At 38.2% G+C, this 23,275-nt stretch overlaps 1 protein-coding gene across 1 annotated transcript in view; it reads left to right on the top strand.

Moving 5' to 3' along the window:
- The window catches only part of LOC131517978 (uncharacterized), a 409,931-nt gene that overhangs the window by 42,806 nt on the left and 343,850 nt on the right, over positions 1–23,275 (top strand). The gene's annotated exons all lie outside the window — the stretch shown is intronic.

The raw sequence follows: 23,275 nt of genomic DNA, 5'->3' as shown, positions 1-23,275 counted from the left end.
TTTTTTTTGTTTTTTGTTTTTTGTTTTGTTTTGTTTTTTTTTTTTTGGTTTTGATAGCATTAATTTCAGCTCTAGTCTTTATTATTTCCTGTCTTCTGCTGGTTTTGGGTTTTATTCACTGTTCTTTTTCCAGGTCCTTAAGGCATAAGGTTAGGTTGTGTATCTGAGATCTTTCTTCCTTCTTTAGGAAGGCATGGATTGCTATATACTTTCCTCTTATGACTGCCTTTGCTGCGTCCCAGAGGTTTTAGGCTGTGGTGTTATCATTTTCATTGACTTTCATATACTTTTTAATTTTCTCTTTAATTGCTTGGTTAGCCCATTCATTCTTTAGGAGGATGTTCTTCAGTCTCCAAGTATTTGTTACCTTTCCAAATATTTTCTTATGGTTGATTTTGAGTTTCATAGCGTTGTAGTCTGACAATATGCATGGTATGATCTTGATCTTTTTGTACTTACTTAGGGCTGATTTGTGTCCCAGTATATGGTGTATTCTGGAGAATGTTCCGTGTGCACTGGAGAAGATTGTATATTCTGCTGCTTGAGGATGAAATGTTCTGAATATATCTGTTACATACATCTGGTCCAGTGTGTCATTCAAAGCCATTGTTTCCTTGTTGATTTTTTGATTAGATGATCTGTCCATTGCTGTGAGTGGGGTGTTGAAGTCTCCTACTATTATGGTCTTACTATCAATGACTTTCTTTATGTTTGTGATTAATTGATGTATATATTTGGGTGCTCTCACATTTGGCGCACAAATGTTTATAGTTGTTAGGTCTTCTTGGTCTATAGACCCCTTGATTATGATATAATGCCCTTCTGCATCTCTTGATACAGTCTTTATTTTAAATTCTAGATTGTCTGATATAAGTATGGCCACTCTGGCTTTCTTTTTGTTGACCATTAGCATGATAGATGGTTCTCCATCCCCTTACTTTCAATCTGAAGGTGTCTTTAGGTCTAAAGTGGGTCTCCTATAAACAGCATATAGATGGTTCTTGTTTTCTTATCCATTCTGTTACCCCATGTCTTGGAGCATTGAGTACTCAATGGAGCATTGAGTCCATTGACGTTTAGAGTGAGTACTGAAAGATATGAATTTATTGCCATTATGATGCTTGTAGAGTGGAGTTTCTGTTGGTGTTGTCTGGTCCTTTCTAACCTTTTGTAGCTTTTGGTATATATATATAATTTTCATCTTTTCTCCCCTCAGAAAGTCCCCCTTTAAATTTCTTGCAGGGCTGGTTTAGTGGTCACAAACTTCCTTAATTTTTGTTTGGGAAACTTTTTATCTCTCCTTCTATTTTGAATGACAGCCTTGCTGGATAAAGAATTCTTGGCTGCATATTTTTCCAAATCAGCACTTTGAATATATCCTACCACTCCTTTCTGTCCTGCCAAGTTTCTGTGGATAGGTCTTCTGCAAACCTGATCTGTCTTCCCTTGTAGATTAGGGACTTTTTTTTTCCCTTGCTGCTTTCATGATTCTGAGTATTTTGTGAATTTGACTATGATATGCCTTATTGTTGGTCAGTTTTGTTGAATCTAATGGGGGTCCTCTGTGCTTCCTGGATTTTGATGTCTGTGTTTTTCCCCAGGTTAGGAAAGTTTTCTGCTATAATTTGCTCACATAACCCATCTACCCCTATTTCTCTCTCTTCCTCCTCTGGGACCCCTATGATTCTGATGTTGTTTCTTTTTAATGACTCACTGATATCTCTAATTCTCAAATCATGCTCTTTTGCTTAATCTCCCTCATTTTTTTCTCCTTCATTATTCCAAGTTTGTCCTGTATATCGCTGATTCTCTGTTCTGCCTCATCCATCCTTGCCGCCGCTGCAACCATCCGTGATTGAAGCTCAGTTATAGCATTTTTTATTTCATCCTGACTAGTTTTTACTTCATTTATCTCTGCAGAAAGGGATTCTAATCTATTTTTGATTCCAGGTAGTATTCTTATATCGTGATTCTAAATTCTGGTTCAGACATCTTGCTTGTATCTGTGTTGGTTAAATCCCTGGCTGCCGTTACTTCGTGCTCTTTCTTTTGGGGTGAATTACTTTGTTTTGTCATTTTGAAGGCAGAAAAGGAATTAATGAGGTAGAAAAATTGAAATTAAAAAAATAGAATTAAAAAAATATTAAAATTAAAAATTAAACACACACACACAAATCCAATAGATGATGCTAGATCCTAGGTGTGTTTTGGTCTGGGTGTTGAAAGTGGTTTGACACATTAGAGAAAAAAAAATGGTGGTGGGGGAGAAAAGAGAAAAAAAAAGGAAATAGTTTGAGAATTTGAAAAAATGAATACACTGAAGTAGACTAAAATGAGATGGTGGGGGTAAAATACAATATGAAAAATATACACAAAAGTAAAGAATATAGTAAAAAAATGAAAGAAAAATATTTTTAGTAAAAAAATAAATATGAATTTTTTCACTTTCTGTACTTAAGAAAAAACAAAAAAGAGAAAAAAGATTAAAAAAAGAGAAAAAAGAAAAGAAAAAGAAATTGTTTGAAAATTTGAAAAAATGAATACACTGTAGTAGACTAAAATAAAATGATGAGAGTAAGATAGAATTTGAAAAAATTTACATAAAAGCAAAAAATATAGTAATAAAAATAAAATAAAAATATTAAAAAAATATTGGAAGTAAAAATGAAGTTTTCTTTCTGCATTCAAGAAAAAGAAAAGAAATGAAAAAGAGAAGAAAAAGAAAGAAAAAAGGCAATTGTTTGAAAATTTGAAAAGGTGAGTACACTGAAGTAGACTAAAATAAAATGATGGAAGTAAAGTAGAATTTGAAAAAATTTACACAAAAGTAAACAATAAAGTAATAAAAATTACATATATATTTATTTTATTTTTTATTTTTTTAGAATTTAAATATTTTTTAAATTTTATTTTTAACGTTTATTTATTTTTGAGACAGAGAGACAGAGCATGAACGGGGGAGGGTCAGAGAGAGGGAGACACAGAATCTGAAACAGGCTCCAGGCTCTGAGCTGTCAGCACACAGCTCGACGTGGGGCTCAAACTCACGGACTGCAAAATCATGACCTAAGCCAAAGTCGGCCGCTTAACCAACTGAGCCACCCAGGCGCCCCCAGATATTTTTAATAAAAATTAAAAATAAAAATGAATTTTTTCTTTCTGTATTCAAGAAAAAGAAAAGAATTTTTAAGAGAAAAAGGAAAAAGAAAAAAAAAGAAAAAAAATTGAATAGATGAACCTGCTAACAGATTGAAGTAGGACTGAAATTGCTTCGTTTTCCCCTAGTGGTCAGTCTATGTAGCTCTTTATAGTCCATAAATTAAGCTGACGGTGAGGCTTGTGTTCTTGAAGAGCGAAGTTGGCCCAGTTGGGTGGGGCTCGGTGTTACAGCTCCACTCTCCACTAGATGGCGTGGGTAGCCTACTGGGGTGGATTGTTGTGGTGCTTGTAGGTGCGTATGCGCATGCCCGGGAGTGGTGAAAATGGTGCCACCCAGCTACCCAGTCTGTTCTCTCAGATCAGCAATTGTGTACCTGTCCTCTGTCTTCAGCTCTCGTGCACTCCCCACTCTTTCACTCTCCGTGACCAGGCCCCAGGCAGTACCTCTCTGCCATGTTTTGTCTCAGATGTGGCTGTTTTCCTGGCCCCTTACTTCCGAAGGTCTGTGGCTTTGACCCGTTCTGCCCCTCTATGGGAGGGTCTCACCGAGCAATGGCTGAATGAGCAATGGCCAAATGCCAACTGCACCCAGGAATACCCATTGAATTCTGCTGCTGCCCATGCCCCGAGACTGTGGCCAGGTGCCAGCCTGTCCCAGAAAAAGTTCGTGAGACAGTGTAGGAGCAGCATTTCAGGGATTATGGAAAATCACAACACACATCTGGCACCAGGCTTCACCCTCAACGACCATGCCACAGCACCAGCGAATGTGGTAGCCTTCTGGGGTCTGCTGGGACCAGATGGCTTCAACGGTCTCTACCAAATGTCCTTCCAGCAGTGGAACCGCTTCTCCCCATGTGGCCTGAGAACCTCCTGGACCCCATTCTGTTCCTGGGGATTCGCCCTTCCCACCAGAGCACCTCCAGGTATCAAGCTGCGGAGTTGCAGCCTTTGGGTTCCCCTTGTTTACAGTCTTAATGGAATTTAAACCCTATCCTTTCTCCTTTCTCCCTTTTTTGTTTAGTCCCTGTGGCTGTTTCCAATTTTCCACTTTCTCTCCAGCTGCTTTTGGGGAGGGGTGCTTTTCCCATATGCTCCCCACCTCCCCATTCTCTGTCCTCTCTCTGCCCTCAAAAGGGGTTCCTTACCTTTCGCGGCTTCTCACTCCCTAAGTTCAGCTCTCCGTGCCGTGTACCTGCTGAATTCTGTGGTTCAGGTTGTGCAGATTGTTGTGTTAATCCTCCAATCAGTTTTCTAGGTGTGTAGGATGGTTTAGTGTTGGTCTGGCTGTATTTCATGGACGCAAGACACACAAAAAGCTTCCATGCTGTTCCGCCATCTTGGTTCCTCTGTATCTTGATTTTTATACAGTGCAAGTTCCATAGTTAATTATCACCTTTGTATTTCAGATTTCTGGGAAAATACATATCTTTTACTTCAAAACACCCTTACCTTTATTTTTATTCAGAAGCCATTTCTATTTCGTGTTGAGGCAAGAGTTCTTTGAAAAGATTATTCTAGAATTTCACATGTTTTCTGTTTTAGCCTAATTGTACTTGCATTTATTTTAGATTTTCAGTTTTAACATTTTTAACCATGCTGCATGTTATAGACATGTTGCTAGGTCTGTAGATGGCAGTACAGTACCATCAAAGAAGCTCAGATTTTTCTGCTAGACAAGCACAATTGGTGTTCCTGCTTCTATAAAGATGACCTTCATTTACCAATGATAGCTTCCTTAAGTTTCATTATTTCTCCTTTTGACCCAATCTTGAAACATTTGATCACTAATTATATCTGGCATCAAATTAAAATTTGTAAAATATCAAGGTAGCTATGGGTTGCTAGATCATGTTTAGGGTGCTACAAAGTCTTAATATCCATTAAACTTGGCATTCTAATGATAACAATAAAGACATCCTGGAATTTTAAGAATTCCTGTTCATGGATTGACACATTACTAGAGCACCTAGCATAAAAATTGAGCACTATACAACACTTCAAATTAGCACCACATGTCTAAATATTCACAATCCAGGAGCTCCTGGGTGGCTCAGTCAGTTGCACATCTGACTCTTGATTTCAACTCAAGTCATGGTCTCACAGTTTTGTGAGACTGAGCCCTGGGCAAGGCTCTGAACTTACAGTACAGTAAATAAATTTTAAAAAAGTCTTCACAATCCATAGGTAGCATTTATTGTTATTTCCAAGCTAGCACAGGTCATTATTTATCCTGAACATTTCACTGTTTTGCTATTATGGGAAATTTTATTATGAAGGCAGGTTTAAGAAGATGCTAGTTAATTTGCCACCCCTTTCCTCTGCCCTGCCTTTAAACCTCCTGACATGTATCTCTGACCCTTTGTTGGTGAGTTAGATTCCCTTATGAGCTAGTTAACTTTGCTTCTTTCCATTACTTCAGCCTGGATCCTTAACACTAGATAGCCTCTTTGAAAATGCATTACTCTGGCCTTGAGGGGGATAAGAAGTGGGAATTCGTATTCTCAGTGCAAAACCTTCATTACTAGCAGACAGTCAACCCAAAGCCTCTGCAGCAAGGCTTTACTATTGTTATCAGGGTGATTGATGGGCTGAATGCTTGAAAGGTTGTGGATTGCCACCTGAATCTGTGTGAGTTCTTTTGCATTCCCCCTGCCACCATTCTAGTTCAGGCAGGGATTGTTGCGTATGCTTCCTCCCTGTTTTCCTTCTTGCCTTAAGCCCTTGCACAGCTTGGTGTCTCTTTGTAATTCACAATTCTTCGGTGTCTCCTCACTGCCAAATTAACAGTCCAAATTCCCTAGCTACCCTGTTATGATGTAGCCCCAAGATGTTTTACAGTTCTTCTTCATAATGTATTCCCTAGAAAATTAGACTACTGAGAATTCCTTGAAGAAATGCTATGTTTTTCAATCTCTGGACTCATATTCATGGGGTTTCCGATTTCTGGAATACGCATTCCTCTACCTCCATTGCACACTATGAGAGGTTACCAATTCTTCAGAATATGGTGAAATTTAACCTCTCCTAAGAAATGTTCCTTTAGACTCTATACCAGAAGCATGCTTGTTTCTGTATCACTTATGCTTTTTTTTTTTTTTTTTTTGTCACTTTTACAGCACGTGTAATGCATTTTATTGGTTATTTGTTCATATGTCTCATCTTCCCTGCTGGATTGCAGGCTGTTTAAAGGACTGAAATTTTAGGGGCGCCTGGGTGGCTCAGTCGGTTGAGCATCCGACTTCGGCTCAGGTCATGATCTCACAGTTAGTGAGTTCGAGCCCCGCGTCAGGCTCTGTGCTGACAGCTCAGAGCCTGGAGCCTGCTTCGGATTCTGTGTCTCCCTCTCTCTCTGACCTTACCCACTCACATTCTGTCTCTGTCTCTCTCAAAAATAAATAAACATTAAAAAAAAGATAAAGGACTGGGATTTTATCATATTCATCTTTTTGTTTATCTTAACATCAAGGACATAATAGGCTAACCAAACATTTTGAGCTAGAATGCTTATTAATGTATACATATCATCCCACTTTTGTAAAAGTATATTTACATAATTGATGTTAAATGAGACTTTTTCTGTTGTTCTAGAATTCTGGCTAAATCTTAAAGTCGAGGACAATGAACAAAAAGTACCCCACATTTTCAAAAGAGATGATGTTGCAGACTTTCTGTGAGATACTGGACCACCCAGCCCAGTATCCATCATTATCATCAGCCTATTTAAGTAAAGGCTGGACCTATGTTAGGAGGATTCTTTGAAGGGAGTTTGTAGTAGCTGAGTTTTTGAGTCTTCCCCAAAAGCCAAATGGAAAAAGCCATAAGAAGTCCCCTCAATGAGACTGGAAGGGCACTTGTAAGAAGGGGAGCCTGGCATTTTGTTCCTCTTTTGGGTGTCTGCTGAACATCACAAATGCACAGATGTGAAGCATGAAAGATTTTATGAAAGAACTAGATACCTAGATACCTATTTGGACTTTAGGACCAAATTTAAGGAAGGTCAAAACTGGCCACTGTCTTTCACTTGGAGAATCCTGACTTTGAGAGGCTGCTTGAAAGAGGCAGCAGTGAAGATGGGCAGGGACAAAGGTTTGTGAGTTCTTTGAGGCAAGTAGATACTGAGGAAGGTGTTAATGGTTTTAAAAGTGTCTCCCCAAAGAGAATGCTTGCTTTGGGGAAGAAATCCAGTAGAAAGAAGGTGGGTGAGCCACTAGAGGATAGATATGAGGGGAGGGTTAGTAACCTAGAAAGCATTGTTGGTGTCAGGGAATGGTGGAGATATGCACGGAGGTGGGCAGATGTCTCTAAAGAAGGATGAAAATAATGCTCTTAACCCCATGAGCAAAAACTGGAATTTTATTGGTTGCCATGACAGCTGGTAATTGATACAGGGCAACAGTAAGTGAAAAAGGCCTTTCTTCTCATCCCTCCTGGTAGTCAGACCCAACCTCATAGAGCCAGAAGGAGGAGAGAGGAGGCAAAACATAGAAGGTGAAAGAACAAAACAGTTTCCTTCCTCGACCTCTGTGCCCTTGTAGGTCTCTAATCCTTGGATCAGTTTTAAAATGGGAGAGGATAAACTGTTCTAATAGGTGATAGTGACTGGCAAAGTAGTGGGATCCACTCAAGATGTCAAGGGGAGGGGAAGGGAGAACTGACAGAACCAATTTGAAGGAGGCATTAAAGGCATTTGAAGGCATTAAAAAAATGTTTTCTGATCATATCCTACCAGGTTTAGCATGTTAAATAAAATATTATATACATATATCTCTGTATTTATCAGGGGATTAAGTGTGATTTAAATTTCTTATTTTTATCTAGATTTCCTAATTTTTCCAAAATAAATGTGTATTATATAAAATATTTATAAAAATAATTTGATTTTTAATAGGGAATTTGAAAAACAAAATAAATTTTAGGAGAAAATAAATTTACCCATACACATACTGTTGATTTTTAGTATGTTTACTTGTATTTTCTATTCATATGGTTATCTTTCAAACACAATTGCATTGATATTATCTATAAAATTTTGTGTTCTGCTTGTATAATGTAGCCCCTTCCATGACTTTAAATATCTTAGAAAACATGAAAGAGAAATTATGGTGGAAATAGAATGCATTTAGCTTAATCCTTATCGTTAGATAATTAACATTAGTTCCAACTTGTGCTGTGGATATCTCCATGTAATAAATTGTGTGTTTTGTATGCTTCTCTGATGATTTCCTTTAGTATTTTAGTATTTTCTTCCTTTCTTGAACTCTTATTATGTATCAGTTACTATGTTATTATGTACCAGTTATATGGATTATAATTGTTAAGAAGAGGTGTCCCTGGCTCTCAAGAACTCACAGTGTAAAGGGGAGAGAGATACATTAAAGATGTTAGCATTTCGTATGTAGATGATAATGATATGAACAGAGTTTTATGGGAAAGCATTCCTAACCCAGCATGGAAGGCTTGCAGAGGTGAGTGAGTGGTAAGGCACAGGATAGTGTGGGATAGGATATATAAGAGTAGGTGGGAGAGGGAGAGAGTGTGAATAAGCCAGGGAGGTAAGAAACAATGTCTGGGGTATGTTATTACCCCATTATTATCCAAACTTCCTTGTCCCTACTCTGTGTTTATAGTGTATGTTAATTGAATCAGGTCTAGCTCTTTCTTGGACCATGTCTTACATAGCTATGTGGAAATGGCCATTACCACAGGAAAGCCAAGGCTTTTGTAGCTTGTCCTGTGTACTGGGCACTGTTCTAAATGCTTTCTATGCAACAAGAGTTTTAAGTGGCCAGGCAGCCTGTTTCTAGAGGCCATACCTCTACCAAGACATCATAGCTCCTTGTTGCACATTCTAGCTGTATCTTTTCAGTTTTAAAGATAAAACTGTCCAATTATCTCCTTTCAAAGGAGGCTTATTAGAACTGAAAGAGGTCTATGATCTGACTTTGGTAATAACCAACATGAATAAATTAAGACATTAATTCAAAACATCCTGTGGATGTTGAAGTCTGAAATCTCATCTGCTTTCTATCTCTTGTAAGTTTTCTTGGACCTTTTACTGTTCCTCATTTAATAATTTTATTGTCCCTATTAATTCTTCCATGTGATTAGCAATAATATCTTTAAAGTGAATCCATTTTTTAAAAATTGGGAACAATATAATGGGGGTCTAGATAGATGGGCTCATACTTTGCAGATGAACTTGAGAAGATAGCCTCAAAAAAAAAAAAAGAGCAGATAGAGCAAGTGTGTTGGGAAAAATAATGGCCCCCAAGAAAGAGATTTGAAGATGCTATCCTGCTGGCTTTGAAGATGAAGGAAGGGAGCATGAGCTAAACAATGCTGGTGGCCCCTAGAAGCTGGAAAGGGTAAGGAAACAAGATTCTCCCCTAGAGCTTCCAGAAGTAACAGCTCTGCTTGGCCATTCACCACACTCAATCCATTTAGGAGTTCTAACCTCCAGAATTGTAAGAAAATAAATTTGTGTTTTAAACCACTTAGTGTGTGGTAATTTGTTACACCAGCAACAGGAAGCCAGTACAGCAAGTGAGAAGAGAGTGTCACAGCGCACTCGGGCACAAGGTGGGTGACAGACTTGGGATGGAGTGTGTTTAAGGGGCTTGTTCAGTGGGAGGGTCCTGTGCATTCCACTCCTTCCCACCCCTGTCCAGAAAGTTTGCATTAGCAGCAGGTATGTCAAAGGCCAGATGGACCCAAAGATCTCTGAACTTTGTGGACACATTGGTGAAAAAGCCCTGATTGGTGCCATAGAATATAAGGGAGAAAGTCGGTGGGTAAAAATAATTTGTCAAGAAAAAAGTTTTGTGATAAGGGAAATCATTTATACTAATGAACAGTCAGGGTTACAAAAGAATGCATGTTTACATAGCAGTTTGTAATTCATGTAGCATTTTAAAAAATAATTTATCACTCATTTTCAAAATCTTTCAGGACAACTTTTCATGGTAGAAATGGGCAAGAACTATTATCTTTCTTTTATGGTTGAGGCAACTGAGATGCAGAAATATTACATCATTTGTCCAGGGTCACAGAGCTGATAAATGACAGCTACAATCTGAACTTGGGGCTTCTATCTTCCACATCTCAGTCCTTTTTTCATTACCCCTTGCTGTCTCAGGTGAATACTGGAAGACTCACAAGTTCCTTGATAAAACATTAGTTTGTCTTCCCAAGCATGACACTGGCAAAGAAAGGAATTCTATCTAGTTTTGTGCACAACGTGGAGATCACATAGCATTCTCTGCCTCCGACTTCTAGCTGTATTTCTCAATATTTTAGACATTTTTGATAGAAGGACTGCAATCTATGAACTTACAACTTTTTGCAATTTTATTATTGTTAAACAGTTTATAAGAGGAGGTATACCAGTTGTCAGATCTTATTAATTCAACATTTGGACCCCTCTTCTCATTCTCACTGTTTATTTTAGGAAATAAATGATTTGTACACCTAGAAAATAAATTCCAAAGATACTAGATTTAGAAGAGATTTGGTAGAATGATGACAGAGACCTGGGCCACCAATATTAACTTAGAATATTTAAAAATAAACTCCACTAGTAATTATATATCTAGAATAGCATTTCAAACATGAATAATTTTATCAGCTGTATGTATTATTTATATAACAAAATATTTAATATTTAAATATATGTATAATATATGTAATATTATAGTATATCTGCCAAAGATTTTTCCCATTTAAATGTTTTATTTGTGTGGCTAAATTCAGAATGTGATTTAAAGAGCTGAAGCAACTCATCTTTTAAAAGGGAACTGAAAAATCTCACTCGTGTAACATGAGTTTTTAAGAACTTAGTATTATTTAAAAATCCCTTCATTACCACTGAACATATTTGCATGTGAGAGATGAAATGTAACTGCAAGACTCCTTGTTAAGCTATTTGTTATCTTCTGAGGATTACTTCTCTAATACTGGCTAGCTTCATGCTCCTAGCTTTAATGTTCAACCTAATATAAAACCAAACTCAGGTATCTTGACGTTATCTTAAATTGCTACGTTAGACAAGGGTTTCCCAAATTGCCCAATTATTAGAATTAACCAAAATACTTGTTAAAAATAAAGTCCACTTTGTCCCCACTCAGAATCATCAGATGGTGAGGTCTAGGAAACTATTCTTTCAGTGTCCTGATGCTTGTTACCATTAGGCAATTTTGAGAAATTGCTTAATACTACGATACCTATACTGAGTATATTTGGGAAACGTATTAAATGCATGCTTATGGATTCCATCCCCAAATACCCAGATTTTAAAATATGTTAGTGGTCCATTAACCACTCCTGAAGAGACAGGCTGGGAGAATTAGTGTGAAGGCTCTGGGTCAGCAGAATGGGGTCTGTCTGTGGTCATCAGAAATCGACAGCTTGTCAAACTTGGAAATCCTGGAGAGCAGGCAAGTGCTGACAGGACAGAATAGGAAAGACCCTCAAGCCAGGAATCATGGCAAATGGGTCAATTATGTCACTAGAATTACCCCGAGAGCAGAAGGAAAGAGCTTGACTTTAACATGAAGTCCATCTGAACAAACTGGTGATTTGTATACCTGTTAGGAAAGTGGATTCTATGAATTTGGATTTGCAGGGTGAGCAGCAGGATAATTGCAACTGGTTAGGAACCAAATATAACTCAAATTACAAAGAGATGGTGATACTGGTTGAAGAAAGGGAGAATGCTATAGTTGCCAGTGGTTTCTGATAACCTGACTTCCTTAGTCCCCGAGTATCTTCCTTTACAACACTTACTCAAAGCATGGTCTTCAGATTGCTTCCATGAGCATCACAGAGGGTAGGGAGAGGTTGATTTTTATAAATGCAGGTTTCTGAGCCCTACCTCAGGTTTATGGATTAAAAGTCTATGGAAGTGAGGCTAGGGAATAATATTTTTAATAAGCTGTTAGTGATTCTTATACATAGTAACGCTTAAAAATTGTGACCTTATCAGAGGTCCTGAAGCCTGAAATATGTCCAGACAGGCATTTTACCTGGTAAAAATGCAAAGCCACTGGGAAGGATGATACATTATATAGATTGTCAGACGTTAAATGAATTAGCTCTCTGGAGGAAAAAGGAGCTGAAATGAGAATTTAATTGTGGGAGTAGGAAGAGGAAGTAAAGGCAAAGAAACCTTCCTGGTTGGGTCTACCTGTTTTACGTTTATGTGGGCGAGAAGTATTTAGGAACATAGAAAAATTGGAGGTTTTGTTTGAAGATGGGTTCCAACTGTACCTTCAACACAGAAGCATGCTGGTGTGGCTGGGTTAGAGCAGTTGAGTATTTCTATTGTAAAATAAGGAGATGTTTTATGGGAGAGTTTAAATGCTTTCTCTGAAAACTTGAGGATATACTCTAGTGTTTCTTAGAGTGCCTTAATAATTGTTATAGTTTTATGATTGATTACTTCAAAGCTTCCTGGAATCTATTCTGTTTGCAGACTTAAAGGGCACTCTATTTCTATAATTAGTTCTTTTGAAATAAATATTGTAGAAAAGTGAAAGAATTTTAAAATTCAACTCCCATAGTCTGTGGACATATTCTGTAAGATAATCTAATGATCCTTTTTCTATTCCTACCCTTATAAAACAACCATTGGATTTTAATTTGGCCTTTTGAATATACCTAGCATTCTCAGTAATCACTGGTCCACTTTTCAGTGTAAATTATTAAATTAGCATTTTGCGTTACGAGTACTTGTGAGTTTGATATCTAGTGGTCATGAGTCTAGGAACTCACCAATTTTGGGTGACCTGATAAAACTGAGTTTATTAACTTATAAAGCAAAGAATAAGTTTCTTCCTATCTCACCAATGTAGATATCCTGTCAGGTTAAGGCCAGTGTATTATTTATTGCTGCATAACAAATTACTGCAAAATTTTGATTCTTTAAACAATAAACGTTTAGTATCTTAGAGTTTGTGTGGACTAGACATTCAGAAACAGCTTAGCTGGCTGATTTTAGCTTGAGGTTGCAATCAGGACGTAAGCCAGGGCTGTTGTCGTATAAAGACTTGATGTGGGCTGGAGGATTTGCATCCAAAGTGGTTTGCTCATGTGGTTGGCAAGTTGGTCTTGGCTAATGGTGGTAGGCCTTATTTTCTCCTCGCTTGGGCCTCTGGATAGGCTGCTTGAGTGTCCTCATGACATGGCATCCTGAATGGCTAGTAATCCAAGAGGGAACAAGGCAGAAGTGGAAATGCCTTTTATTTGTGCAGTCTTTATTACACAGGCTAGCCATGAGTCAAGGTGAGAGAAGACTCCCTAAGGCTATTGCGAGGAATGAGGCTATGAGGAATACCAGGAGGCTATGAATATTGGGCAATCTTGGAAGGCTGGCTGTCATAATTCTGATATCACAATATCACAAATAATATTTATTTATCCTTATGTAGTGTATGCTTTTTAAAATGAAAACCCTATAATTTCTCAGGCTCCATATTATAAAGAATACCTTTGCTTTCAATTTTTTATATAGTATGTTCATTGTTTCTTTTCTTTCCTTTTTTTTTTAACCCCTTTAGGAATTTTTTTCTGGATTTTAAGCTGTGGATACCATATGGGCAGTTTTGGCATAAGGAAATTCAGACTTTCTTTCTTATTTAAAACAATTTTATGATGACATACTATGTTTAAGTTTGGTCTGAAAGTCCCTGGTTGTGTGTCTTTGAATCCTCCACCTTTCATTTTGTTTTTGGTGAGCAGTGATACTCCATGGATTTAAAAAATCAAAAGAAATATTTTTCAGGCTTTGTGTAGTGCAATTTTTAAACCTATAAATACAGTTTATGTTTATGCATGTCTTCTCAAGTTGTTCAAGTAAGAATATTTATGTAGTGTTATTTCTACACTCTCAGGAATGTATTATAGAAATTATCATTGAAGAATTCATTGTTTTTCTGACAGTAACATCTTTGCTGCCTCATTCTTAGAGGAAATTTTCTTGACAGCAGTATTTGTGTTCTGTCTGGAAATATCTATAAAATATATTCAATTCTCTGAATATCTCAAAGGAAGAGTTGCTGTGATAAAAATTTTTGACACAAACATTTCCCATTTCTGGCTGTGGCAGCATCTCTACCGTCCTAGGGGTAAGAAGTGAATATGTATATGTGTAAGAACAAAATACCTCCAATTTTGGATGGTGACTTCCACAAGGAAAGATTTTTATCCTAATCTGTATTTTTTAGCTTTAGAAACACATTTCCCCCTGCAGGTGTGGTAAAAAGAGAACTCTCTCAGGTAGCAAAGAATTATGATCCCTTAACTATTAGTCTATATGCTTGCTGACTCAGACTTTGTAGATGCTGCTGGGAAAGGTAAGACAGAGGCCTTGGAAACTGTTGCTCTGAATCTAGAAAAATACCCACTGAAGCCAGAAGGTAAATTGTTAGAGGCCCAAGGTCTTATAAACAACAGGATGCTTATTAAATACTGGGCAGAGTTTAACTAGGCAAAAGTCATTAAAAATTTTGGGTTATAGTCACATTAACATGATTCCTTTGACAATTCTGGTGGTAATTATGATATCGCATAAAAAATTAAATGAATGGGTGCCAGGGTGTCTCAGTTGGGTAAGTGTCCAACTTCGGCTCAGGTCATGATCTCATAGTTTGTGAGTTTGAGCCCTGCATTGGGCTCTGTGCTGACAGTGCGGAGCCTGCTTGGGATTCTCTCTCTCCCCATGCATGCTCTCTATCTCAAGATAAATAAACAAACTTAAAAATAGTTAAATGAAATATTTTCATATGACTCAGTATATGAGATGTAGAAATACGTGGAATTTAGAAAAAAGTTTGAGAGAAAATTTAATGTTTTTATTTGACAGCTGAGCATGATGTACTTATATTTGAATTGATGATCTCAAGTCTGTGGACCTACTAAGCTGAAAAACTGAGCACAGAATAGTGAAAAGAATGCTAGAACAGGTTTCCTAGAATAGCCTTCTTAACTTCATAGTTACTTTGTGGTGTAGGCGTGAGTCTTAACCAAAATCTTTGCTCTAAACAAATCTACATGGACAGAAGTTGAAGCAACAGATATACCCTAAGCCCAAGTTTCTCTTGGGACCTTCCCCAGCTGTAGTTTGGATGCAGTCTGAATTGGGAGAGGAGCAGTATCTTTGGAGTCAGACATGCTTGAATCTGGTGTCTACCACTTGCAAGTTCTGTGATCTTGAGAAAGTTACTTAATCTCACCGAGTATCTGTTTTCTCATCTATAAATGGAAGATAATAGTACCTACTGAAGGCCAGCTACATAATTTGTGGGGCACAGTGCTAAAAGAAAATACCAGGCTCTTTGTTCAAAAATGAGGAAAAAAATGCTATTAAAAGTATGGATATGTAAAGCTTTTTTCCAGTATAAATATTTTATAGCTTATAAAACAATGGTGTAATCATTGTAAGTACAGAAAAATTAAAATTTTAAATTATTAGCATGAATTTTACTGTTCATGTTTATACTATATAATGCCAGTATATATTTACAATGTATAGTTGTGAATGCAGATATAAGGGCATTTAATTTGTGTGTGGAATCATTGGCATTTCATAGCTCATACATGCATATGTATTTCATTCCTAGCAGGAGTGGGGGAAAATATACACAAAGATAACTTCTAAAAAAGTTCTTTGTACGTGCATATTCTTGTGCATATTCTTCTCCTTTTGTGCCACTCTCTCCATCTCCACGTGCTCACCAACCTGGAAGCTCCAATTCCATTCTTTTTGTGTTCTAAGCAAGCTTGCATTCAGAAGGGTAAAGCATGGACTGTCTGATCTATTAGTGACCCTGCTTACTCAGCTATAGATGTGTTGTATGGAACATGAGTACAGAATTCTGGTGGACCCACTATGCATTGGATTTTAGTAGATTCACGGTGAAATAAGCATGTTATGGAAGCCATGAAGGCTATATGTGAATGGAGTGGCACATGCTGACACATGCACGTATTTTCTCTGCACATATATGTCCTCCATTGTCCCACTGAATTTTGCTCATAAAATACATGCTCAGAAATAAAATTATTAAGAATTTCAAGATGGCAACAGCAGACTTGTTGTTCCAAACAAGTGCAGGGCCCATCTGAGAACAGGAGTCTACGATTGCACTTGTCACATGCCCGTGAAGCTGGTCCTGTACCTACTTAATAACAGTGGGAGTTCCCTAGCAGAGTACATGGTAGTGCCCAGTAAATGTCCTTCCATTTTCTTACAGAAAACATTAGATTCCTTCAGAATAGATATATATATAGGCAAGACTCAGAAACTTGATGTCCAAAGGGTGGTGAAAACTACCCAGTTTTGACCTATTACTTTTTTCTTTTTTTTTAATTTTTAATGTTTTATTTATTTTTGAGAGAGAGAGACAGCAAGTGCGAGTGGGAGAGGGGCATACAGAGAGGGGGACACAGGATCTGAAGCAGGCTCCAGACTCTGAGCTGTCAGCACAGAGACCGACGCAGGCCTTGAACCCACTAACCGTGAGATTATGACCTGAGCCGGTCAAATACTTAATTGACTGAGCCACCCAGGTGTCCCTTGACCTAGTACTTTTCCTAAGAGAAAGAATTACAGGGGTGCCTGCGTGGCTCAGTCAGTTAACCAACTCTTGATTTAATTTCAGGTCGTTATCTCATGGTTACTGAGTTCAAACCCCACATTGGGCTCTGTGCTGACTGTGGAGACTGCTTGGGATTCTCTCTCTTTCCCTCTCTCTCCACCTCTCAGTCTCTCATTCTCTCTCAAAATAAATAAATAAACATTAAATTTAAAAAAGCATACCTTTGCAGGTTCTTGAGAAATCAACTGAAGTGCTTCTGCACTTTTGTCTTGATTCAGTCACCATGATTGGCTTGGTCAGCACATGAAATAAGGGGATGGCCATTTGCTGTGATTTTCAGGGCCTTATAAATCCTCTTCCCCACACCCCCTCCAATCTCTCTCCACTGTTCATTTGCCCCAGTACTTCCAAGTTCATCATTAGAAATCCATTCCTCTGGGTTTAAAGTGCTGTCCTATTTGAAAACTCTGTAGGTAAAACTGTGTAACTGAGCATAAAGTGATTTTGTTAAAATCACTTATTTAGAAAGAGAAAAGGGCAAACTTCCTATGGGAAGCATTTTAGCTTTGACATTCACTTAGTGGACAGAAACCTATGAGGCCTCAGCTAGAGGCTGTAGTTATAAATTCAACCATCCTTTTTTTTTGGCAAACATCTGAAAATACAAATAAAACTGAGAAAGTAACAGATTAATCAAATAACCTCAAAATTACTCTATTGTGTTTTTCTGCAGGCCAGCCCCTACCTAGGGGCTTTACAATTGTTCTATCATTTATTTCTTGCTATAACCATTTGAATTAGGTTCTTTTTCTTATTTCCATTTCATAGATAAAAACCTGGCATACAGAAGGTAATATTGATCATAACTGGCTTGATTAAAATTAGTTTATTACCCAGGGTATTATTTAGTTCTCGCCACGATAATTCTGAGTAACGAACCATCCCCCGAAGTCAGTGTTTTACAAAGACAAACATTTATATATTTATATAGTTTTGTTCATGGGCTGAGGGTTGGCTATGATTCTGCTGGATTTGGCTGGGATCTGTTCCATTTACATCTGCTATATAAATTTTCTAATTCTCCTTGGACCAGCAGCTAACTGGAGTCATTATTCTTCTCATAGCAAATCACAGGAGCACAAAAGCACAACCCAAACTCCACAAGCACATTTAAGGTCTCTGCTCATGTCACATCCACTAACTTCTTTGGCCAAAGCAAAGCTACTATCAAAGAGGCAGGAAAGTCTATTTTACCCACGGTGGGAGGACAGTACAAATTGACATGGCAAAGGGTATGGCTGTATAATCCTGTTTCAGGGGAACACTTAGGGCTACTAACCTAAGCAACTTCTAGTTGGGAGTAGGGCATTGAGAGAATATGAATCACATTGTGGTGGAGGAGAGAGAGAGAGAAGGAGAGAAGGTGAAATATGACGTACAGTGCACAGTATGGCAGGTCTGGCACAGAGCAGCAAGAATGGTTCAGACCAGGTGGTGGGCATGCTAGAAAAGAAAGTAGCATTCTCTCATCTTCTTTTTCTGAGCACAAGCCAGATTGTCCACTTTGCAAATTTATTTATGGTTGTCTCAGCAGATAACAGGACTATTCACAGAGAACAATGGCAACACAAGACATCAGGGTCCATATTGAACTATTGCATTTTTGCAACCTGGAGGAGTAGTAGGTGAGGGTTTGTGGTGATTGCTTATTCCAGCAGATTTTGTGATGTTCATTAAAATTCTGAATCTCCTTCCTTGTGGCACAAATAATATTTTAAATAGCTTCCTTATAAAATCTCACTGCTCATAGCAATGAGGATGCTTCTTAATTAAGGGCTACATATTTTTTATTTTTTTTGTTTCAAGTTTTTATTTAAATTCTAGTTAGTTACCACATAGTATAATATTGGTTTTAGGAGTAGAATTTAGTGATCCAGTACTTATCCCAACAAGTGCCCTACTTAATACCCATCACCCACTTAGCCCATCTCCTGCCCACTTCCCTACCATCAACCTTCGATTCGTTCTCTATTGTTAAGAGTCTCTTATGGTTTGCCTCCCTCTTTTTTTCTATCTTCCCCTATACTCATCTGTTTCATTTCTTAAATTCCACATATGAGTGAAATCATGGTATTTGTCATTCTCTGACTGACTTGTTTTGCCTAGCATAATACACTCTAGCTCCATCCGTGTCATTGCAAATGGCAAGATTTCATTCTTTTTGATGGCTGAGTAATATTCCATCGTATATACATCTCAGATCTTCTTTCTCCATTGATCAGTCAATGGACATTTGGGGTCTTTCCATAGTTTGGCTCTTGCTGATAGCACTGCTCTACACATTGGGGTGCATTGTGTTCTTTCGAATCAGCATTTTTATATTCTTTGAATAAATACCTAGTACTGCAATTGCTGGATTGTAGGATAGTTCTATTTTTAATTTTTTGATACTGTTAATTTTTTAAACTGTTTTCCACTGTGGCTGCACCAGTTTTCATCCCCATCAACAGTGCAAAAGTGTTCCCTTTTCTCTGCATCCTTGCCAACATCTGTTATTTCATGGGTTGTTCATTTTAGCCATTCTGGCAGCTGTGAGGTGGTATCTCATTGTAGGTTTGACTTGTATTTCCTTGATGAAGAGTGATATTGAGCATGTTGTCATGTGTCTGTTACCCATCTGGGTATCTTCTTTGGATAAGTGTCTATATATGTCTTTTGCCCATTTCTTAAGTGGGTTATATGTTTTTTGGGTGTTGAGTTTGTTAAGTTCTTTGATTTTAGATACTAACCCTTTATCAGATATATTGTTTGCACATATCTTCTTCCATTGCATAGGCTATCTTTTAGTTTTGTTGATTGCTTCCTTCTTTGTGCAGAAACCTTTTGTCTTGAAGTCCCAACAGTTCCCATTTGCTTTTTGTTTCTCTTGCCTTTGTCAAGGTGTCTAGTAAGACGTTGCTCTAGCTGAGGTCAAAGAGATTTCTGCCTGTTTATTCTCTGGATTTTTTGTGGTATCTTCTCTCACATTTATGTCTTTCATCCATTTTGAATTTATTTTTGTGTATGGTGTAAGAAAGTGGTCCAGTTTCATTCTTCTGCATGTGCTGTCCAGTTTTCCCAGACGATTTTTTGAAGAGACTATCTTTTTTCCACTCGGTATTCTTTCCTGCTTTGTCAAAGATTAGTTGACCATATAGTTGTAGGTCCATTTCTGGGTTTTCTGTTCTGTTCCATTATCTATGTATCTGTTTTCAGCTGGTACCATACTGTTTTGATGACTACAGCTTTGTAATACAGCTTAAAGTCCAAAATTGTGATGCCTCCAGCTCTGCTTTTCTTTTTCAAGATTGCTTTGGCTATGTAGGGTCTTTTGTGATCCCATAAAAATTTTAAAATAGTTTGTTCTAGCTCTGAAAAAATGCTGGTGGTATTTTGATAGAAATTGGATTAAATGTGTAGATTGCTTTGGGTAGTATAGACATTTTAACAATAGTTGTTCTTCTAATCCATGAGCATGGAATGCTTTTCCATTTCTTTGTGTCATCTTCAAATTATCTCATAAGTGTTCTGTAGAGGGCTATATTTTGGATGATAGTGTAACTATTGGGGCTTTAGGGGTTTTGACAAGTTTATTTTTGGAAAAGAGCTCCCATGTTGTTGTTATAGTTGCCACATACAATATGAAGTTATAGCAAAATTAATAGCATTTTCAAACATCTTCTAGTTGTAGCTTGGGGAGAAGGAGTTTCAGAGGAGGGGATGAGATTTGTAAGAGGGGTCAGAGCCAGATGACGAAAGGCTTTGGAAGCTATGGTAAGAAGTTTGGACTTTATGTAGGATTACTGAGGGAAGAAAAAAAGAAGGAAGTGCAATGCTAGACTAATTTTTTTTTTTTCAACATTTTTTATTTATTTTTGGGACAGAGAGAGACAGAGCATGAACGAGGGAGGGGCAGAGAGAGAGGGAGACACAGAATCGGAAACAGGCTCCAGGCTCCGAGCCATCGGCCCAGAGCCTGACGCGGGGCTCGAACTCACGGACCGCGAGATCGTGACCTGGCTGAAGTCGGACGCTTAACCGACTGCGCCACCCAGGCGCCCCTAGACTAATTTTTTTTAGGAGGATGGCTCTGATAGTGGGGAAAAATGAACTTGAGAGGAGACAATGGATGGAAGGAAGGGACACTGATTTGGAATTTACTGTGATGTTGTAGGCAAGAGACGGTAAGAGCAATCACATTCTCATTCTTGGGAGCATCCGTTTCGGATATCCTTTTGAGACCATCTGTTCTGAACATTCTTCTAGTACTTTCAATTCTAAAACAACAAAATTCTACAGGGCTTTAGTTGGTAGCACCATCTGATTTTCAGATTGATGCTATTTTTAAAAATGCTTCCTAAAATGCTTGACAAAAAGTAGGTGTTCACTGCTGAATTAAAGAACAATAATTGAGTTCTATAAGCAAACTGCTTGCTTTCTCTCTCTCTTTGGTGGTTGTTTACAGAAAAAAAATTATACCTTGTTGTATACCCAAGAATAAAGAAGCCTTGTTAATACTCAAGTCTATAAGGGGATATTAGCTTTTTGTAGGAGTAGTGTGCTGTGCCAAAGGCAGACTTACTGTTAGCTGGTCCAGCACGCAAAGAACCCGACATGAAGTCCTTCAGTTCAGGCCAAAGCAATATATTCCATATCATACACAGAGCAGAGTGTGGCAGAGACTGATACTGTGGCTTCTTTATTTAGTACAGCTTGTTCAAGAATCTGAGGCCAACCCTGGAATGTAGCAGAAAGTTCTCTTCCTGGATCCTTACCCTCATTTTTACAAGGCAGTCCTCCTCATACCTGGCAGTGCTATCTCAGGCTCACTGATCCGGCTTTGCTCTGTGTCCAGTGTACAAATGTACAATTTGGCTGGGATCTGTTCCATTTACATCTGGGTCCAGTGTACAAATGCTGGGCTACATTTAAGAGTGCTCGCTGCCTCTTTACATATAAAGGTTCTGGAGTTCCCCCAAAGACATGGTCTCCCATTTCAAAGGGTTGCCTGTTGTATTAATACTTTTCCTCCTTACTTTTTGTCCTTTAATGTGAGTGTGTACATCTGTTTCAACAATCCCTGGATTTAACTGATGAATCTCATATTGGATATTGTGGGGAAGTGGACTCTGTGCCCCAGTTTGAGACTTTGGTGGGATTTGGGGAAGTCATGGTTGTGTTCATCACCTTGCAACAGCTTAGTTTTTTAGTATCCTTTTCTAAGCACATTAAGAACCCAATCTTATGGACTAGAGCCCTTTACATCAGCTCCACAAAGGTTAGAAGAGTATTGCAAGGCCTTGCCTTGACAACTCTGCCCACATCTTTGGCTGTGCTGTAGAAACTGAAAGAGATTCTAACTGATGAACCTCCAAATGTCAGGTCATCATTCAGTAACTTTACTGTTTTATCTAATCCCATGGCAAGACCCAATCTCTATCTGTAGCTTTTAGCCCTGCTCCTAGGTGCCATTTTCCCCCCTCACAATTATGTTGACCTATCCCAAGAGCTGTCTCATAAACTGCCTGAGTGAGACTGCACTCTTCTGGCCCTTTGTCACTTTCCCTAAAGCGGAGGTCATGGAGTATGACACATCAGGAAATGGAAAGTGAAGCCAGTGACTTCACTCTTTGTGGCAGCTTAGTGCGTGATGGGAAAGTATTTCAGAATATTAACCTATGCACCCCAGGGGTCATCTCATCAAATTCTTTCCCTTATGAACTGAAGATCTTTCCCCTCCCCCCCTCAGATAGACAGGGGTCACCGAGAAACACAGGCTGTAAACACTCCACTATTAGGCTAAAAAATTTTGATGGCTTAAGGAGAAATGATTTGAAAGCATACTTGTGGAGTGTTTTTCTTCCTAGTTAAATGTTGTTATAGGTAGGGAAGAATAGAACAGAGACAGGAACCATGCAGATGAGTCTATAAGAGGTGGTGTTTCTGAGGCAAGACCAAATGCTTCCATAGTCCATTCCTTACGATGTATGCAAAAGACTTAATGACAGTTGTAGTCATTTATGATGAATTTTGCTACTTCTGGAGCCAACCCCAAATGCCTTTGAAGAAAGCTGTAGTTTTGAAACTGGTAGGGCCAAATCTTTTCAATGTGCCTTCTTCCATTCACCTCTGAAGTAAGGGTGACCATTTTGGGTTTATACACTTCCTGGCTGCTGGAGATACAACTCGGGGGTAATAGTCTCAGGCTGTCAGTCACACTATCTTAATGCTTGTGTCTGATCAACATGATTATCCTAAATTTTCCCCCCTTTCTTGCTGGATAAGGCATAAATTGCCAGAGATTGGGGTTGGTACAAAAGATCACTTGTATCTAGGTTGCTGTATCCATCTGATAACAAATTGTGTCGTGTGTGTGCGTATTTTTTTTTTTTACTGGTTTAAGGTTGTATACTGCTGACTTAATTTATCATTGTTCTTTTACCACAATAATAACATGCATGAGTCCAAGTATGACTATTACC

The sequence above is a fragment of the Neofelis nebulosa genome, chromosome 7 (genome assembly GCF_028018385.1).
Source record: "Neofelis nebulosa isolate mNeoNeb1 chromosome 7, mNeoNeb1.pri, whole genome shotgun sequence".
Taxonomy (NCBI): Eukaryota; Metazoa; Chordata; class Mammalia; order Carnivora; family Felidae; genus Neofelis; species Neofelis nebulosa.
Note: the sequence above shows the minus strand (reverse complement) of the source record. Positions and strands in the feature narration are given on the sequence as shown.